Raw genomic sequence first — 6,000 nt, forward strand, 5'->3', positions numbered from 1 at the left:
ACTGCCAATCCTCCTCCTTTTTTTCCCCAAAGCCCCAGTAGATAGTTGTATGTCATAGTTGCATATCCTTCTAGTTGCTGTATGTGGGACACGGCCTCAGCATGGCTGGACAAGCGGTGCATCGGTGCGCGCCCGGGATGTGAACCTGGGCCGCCAGTAGTGGAGCGTGCACACTTAACCGCTCAGCCACAGGGCTGGCCCTGATTTGATTTATTTTTATCATGTGCGTATCTTACTTTTTAAAAAACTAGTGACTCTTTCAAAAAGCATCTTTACCTTCCCTCTTTTCTCTTGAGGGAATCTCCTTACGGATATATTATTTCCTGTCTTTATTCTCATTTTCACCCTCTGCGGTGCTTCATCCAGGTTTTGAAATTAAGCAGAGCATTTCCATTGCTGAGTGAGCAGCTGTTGGAGGAAGACTTTTGTTCAGTGGCAGTTGTTTATTCTTTCTGATCAGAAACTCTATATGCCATGCTTCTTCACCAGTCTATCAAGTTTTCCATTATCTCTGGCTATGAATTTGATAACTTCCTGGGCTTCATTTTGTTGTCAGTCAGAAGAACATATTTATTTAGTTTTTAGCCTGCCCTTGTCTTTCACTTCCTAACTTCTTTCTTAATAATGACTTGAAAGAGCTTGTAAGAGGAGTTATACCCTCCATGCTTGCTGGGCAGATACCCTGCCTACATTTGAGTCCATCTGGTGCCTGCTATGAAGTTTTCCAAGTTGGGCAGATGGAAACTAGACTCAAGGGGATATACCTGACCTTAGCCAAAAGCTAGGGCACCATTGGAGACCAAAGGAAGGAGAGACAATTTCATCCTCATAGCTTAAATCTGGAATTTGAAGAGATTCTCCTATTTAAGATATTCTGTACCCAAATAAACTTTACTCTTTTTTTTTTTTAAATATTCACCTCCTAATGTGTGCCAGGCACCATGCCACAGACAGAGGAGACTAAGAGTGGAATTCCACATGTCCCTGACATGAAGGAGCTCACAATTTAGCCTATACCAGAATCACCTGGGAGGCCTGTAAGCATACAGATTCTAAGTCTCCAACTGCAGTAGGTCTGAGTTGTGGGCTCAAGAATCTGCATGATTTACAAGCATCTCAGATGATTCTGATATAGGTGACCTTTGGATGACACTTTAAGGAGCACTGCCCAGTAGAGACACATCCAGATAGAGCATGAAGAAAAGTTTGTAGTTGGGAATGATTATGGTGTTGATGGACAGGGAAGAGTTATCTTAATTGGAAAACTGAGTCTCTGTAGTGGGATAGCAGGATGAGAGTACATAAGTAAGGTCAAGCCAGAATGTGCAAAACCTTGAATACCAGTCTAAGGAGCCTGAACTAATTTCAGATGCCATGGTATTTGAGGTACATCAAATAGGTCATTGAAGAATCCCTGGATGTTTTGAATTGAAACGTGTTTTAGTGAGATTTATGTTTTAGGCAAGTTGTTCTGGCAGCAAAGTCTAAGATGAATTGGAGCAAAATGAACTTGAGTGTTTCTAAAGCCAAGAAGCATCTGTTTTAATTGTCCAAGTGTGAGGAGACAAGGGTTCAGACCAGGGTGGTAGCAGTGAACAGATATAAAAGGCATGCATTGGAAAGATTTCCAAAAGATCAAAGGGTTGCAGAGGATGACAGTGAAAAGAGATTCAGAGAGAGCTCTAAGGTTTGGTACTGGGACTAATGAAAGATTGAAGATGACACTGATTGACACAGGAAGGTGGTAAAAGAGAACAGATTTCCTGGAATGATGAAGAGTAGACATTTGGACACACTTGATCTGAATTGAGAGGAGATATATTCAAGTAGAAGTCTCCTGCTGGCAATTAGAGAAATTAACCACAGACTAAGTAGACCCCAGGTCCTAATAATGGTGCCATGACCCCAAACTGTATTTTCCCTGTTGGGTTTAGCAAGAAAAAAATTTTGTTAATACACCGTCATCTTCATTTATATATTTATTTTTAAATTGTATTATTTATCATTTATAGTAGAGCCAAAACTGCATAATTTTCTTAGTTTCCTCTTAAATCGTGCATTAAAATGTCAGTGTGGGTGTTCCTTTAAGACTAGGATAGTGCTTTTGGAGAAGGCGTTTGTGCTGACATTGCATGGATTTTATTCTAGTGCAGAAGGTAGTACAAGTACTCTCCTAAAGGCTGGCCAAAGAAAAACCTCTACCACATCAAGGACTTGCAAGTGTTCAGAATTTCCAAGGGCGGGAACAGACTCTGTGGAAATAGGTAATGGTGAAAAATGGAGAGGTTGAAGCTGGTTGATTTATAAATAGCTAACATTGCTCATGTCGTGTTTTGGAATTTTATAGGAGGAAAAAACCTACTCCAGTTCATTGCAATGAAGGAATCAAGAAGTTTCAGCAGAGGAAACAAATGTATGCTGCTTTAAATAACATGCAGAGGGCCGGCCCCATGGCTTAGTGGTTAAGTGCACGCACTCCGCTGCTGGCGGCCCAGGTTCGGATCCCGAGCACGCACCGACGCACCGCTTCTCCGGCCATGCTGAGGCCGAGTCCCACATACAGCAACTAGAAGGATGTGCAGCTATGACATACAGCTATCTACTGGGGCTTTGGGGAGAAGATAAATAAATAAATAAATAACATGCAGATATGTAAACCAAAATGTTTATATCTGCCACAGTTTATGAGCTATATTGAATCAAAAATTTTGAATCTTTCAGGAAATCTATGATGTCTGTTTTCAGATGACAAACATATCTGAAAAGAAGGTATGTACTAATTGGTTTAAAGTCTCCAGGGGCAAATAAGGATGATATGGGCCACATATCATTTAAAGGAAGTATAGCCAATATATCAGCCATTATTCATTGGTTAAAGAGATCTAGAAAAATGTTTCCACAGCAGCCTGCATTGGACATCTAGGCCAAGAACAACAGACATCACTTCCTCTGCCAAACAGAGGTAATTTAGGATTTGCATTTATTTGTGAGAAACACAAACAAATAAACAATAAATAACTTACAAGTTTAAGGGCTAAAATTCAAAGGCTCATCTTATAAATGATTAGAATTCTTCCAATACATAATATTTCCAATGATTATCTATGTAGGTAGGAAAGGACCGTGTTGATAGATGAATTTTCAACTTCAAGAAGCAAAAGGCACATGGAATTTGACTTGGCTGTTGATAAGCTATGTGATTATTTTCTACCCTATGGGGAAGGTGTCCAAGGGGATACTGGAAAACCTCTAAAGGCTGTTATGCTCCTGACTGGAAACTTTGTAATATTTTCTGGGTGATAGTTTGGTAGTTTTTAATAGTCTTAGTAGACTTGACTACAATATTTTAAATAATTATTTAGTTGTGTATTGGCAGAAATTAAATATTCAAATGTAATGAGCTTAATTATTACAAAGCATTTCTTTAAAGATGATGCAACGATGGCTAGTGTTGCATTTACTCTTTGAAGCAGGTGCAGGTGAGGATATTTAAACTATTTGGATTGTACTGGCTGTAAGAAAATGCTTTTAAAATATATGAAAAGTGATTGGCTTCCTTTGTAGCCTATATGCAAAGCATTTGTTGCTTTCTGCCAAGGTGGGTTAGTCACTGCATGCCCTTCATTTAGGCTGGCTACAGGTTTCAGTCTCTGAGGGGAGTTTTCCCACTGATATCAACTGCTCAGCTAGTTGGAGGTCAATTGTACATTTCTGAGATCCCAGGATTATCCAAATTTCTCTTTTTCAGAGGAAACCCAATACCAGATACAGTTGGTAGTGTAGCCTTGCATTCATTCTCCATTCTTCCTTTAAGCAACATAGCCAGGGGTAGCTTGGGGTTTTAAGGGATATGAAAATAAAACAGACGTGAGTAAAACTACCTATTGGCTACCGCCTTTCTCTGGTGGCAACCAGTACTATTGTTATGAGGGACCACAGATTGAAAAGGACCTGGTGGAAAAGAGAGGCATGCAAAACATTTTTCTTCAGGTTGAGCCCACCCAAAACAGAAAGGTGTGTTGTATATCAAACCTCTTTCAGACATCTAAAAAAACAAACTTCTGGGGCCAGTCCTGTGGTACAAGCGGTTAAGTGCACCCACTCCACTGCAGTGGCCTGGGGTTCGCCAGTTCGGATCCCGGGCGCGCACTGACGCACCGCTTGGCAAGCCATGCTGTGGAAACATCCCATATAAAGTGGAGGAAGATGGGCACGGATGTTAGCTCAGGGCCAGTCTTCCTCAGCAAAAAGAGGAGAATTGGCAGATGTTAGCTCAGGGCCGATCTTCCTCACAAAAAAAAAAAAAACCTTCTGTGAGCCTGCATTCTCTCTTTATCATCCAGTATTCATTGAAAAATATTGCTGCTTGTTATACTCTTCCGTGTAATTCTAGAATAAATCCCTGCAACTCCATTTGACGGTTACAACACTATGTTGTTTTCTCCCATTTTACCAATAATAATGCGCCTTTTTGATGTTTTGTGCTGGGAAAAAATATGTGCCATATAAAGATATCTATTAGAATGTAAGCTCCATACAGCATGGATTTTGTGTTTTTCCTGCTCACTGACATATCCACAGTGTAGGGGAGCAAAATTTGCCACTCCAAAATGTGTCCTTTGCATGAGGATTATTTTAGGCTGATTATTTTTAAAAAACAGAAGACTCAGCAAGTTTTTCTTTTTACTTCCCCCTTAACAGCCTAAAAGAATTTAGATAGAGGGCCTATTCCAGGAAGAGAGCTATATCCAGAGAGAACTACAAAGAATATGAGCGAGGTATGGTAGACACGGCGGAAACTTAGAAAGGCCTGTTGGATCAAAGTCCTCTGTGTCCCTTTGTCCCTGCATGGCAGGGAAAACATTTGTTTACAAAACATTTGCTCTTCTCATCTTCCTGTTAATTGTTTTGCTCCCTTTTGAAGTCCCAGACTCCTACCCCCTTCTCCTTAGCTCACAATGGCATATAAGCCTCAATTGCCTGAATGTCTTTGGGCCTCAGATTCTTATGGGGCCCTTGCACATATGTAATTAAATTTGTTTTTTCTTGTTAATCTATCTTATGTCAATTTAATTATTGGGCAGCCAAAGAACCTAGAAGGGTAGAGGTAATTTTTTCCTCCCCTACAACAGTATCTGGCACTTAATACTCTGAATGAATAAATAAGAGAGTCAATGAATGAGAAAATGAATGAATGAAGTTATATGTTTAAAATATGAATAAAATGACAAGTCATGTAGAAATGAAGTTACTTGAACAACAAATTAGTTTCTCAAGCAAAGCTTGGCATTGTTCACTGAGACTGATCATGCCACTTGATAGAAGTTCTCTATTCTTTACAAATTAGTAGTGGCTCCTCATATCCTAAAGATTCTCCTTACAGGAAATTGATCATTATTATCATTTCAATAGCTCATAGCAGAGATTTGATTTTGCCACTTTTATTCTCAATGCTATGTAATGGGATCTTCAGCCAGTACATTTTAAATTTTGAACGTATCAGTATTTTCTTATATTAAGCAAAGCTTGCTTCATCAGGAATTCTCTGGTGGATCAACTCATTGTGGTCAGGCACAACAATTCCACTGAAAGATATTCTCTTTAAGAGTAGCCAACCACCTTTCTCATTAGTGTGATTTCTGACTTCTCTCACATTATTGAACAGGCACATACACCTTTTAATGCTTGGTATATATTGGTCATATTTCCTACTTAAATGTCAGATTACGTATAATTGTGAATTCTTTGGTAAACACTGTATAGCTACATAATGAAAAGAAATTAAAGCTGGAAAATATCTCAGCTTATTGTAGTGTTCCCCCCACCTCTTGGAACTTTTAACACATGGCTCACTTTTGTTAAGTATTTTACTGCCAGTTTTAACAAAATGTCTTTCCTTCTTGTACATTTAAATTAAGAGTAAAATGACAAGCTGCATGAAGAATGTATTAGAAATTACCTTCATTCCATCATCTGATAAAACCAAATCTACTTCTTGCT

This window comes from Ceratotherium simum, chromosome X (genome assembly GCF_057802395.1).
Source record: "Ceratotherium simum simum isolate JZ-2026a chromosome X, ASM5780239v1, whole genome shotgun sequence".
Classification (NCBI taxonomy): domain Eukaryota; kingdom Metazoa; phylum Chordata; class Mammalia; order Perissodactyla; family Rhinocerotidae; genus Ceratotherium; species Ceratotherium simum.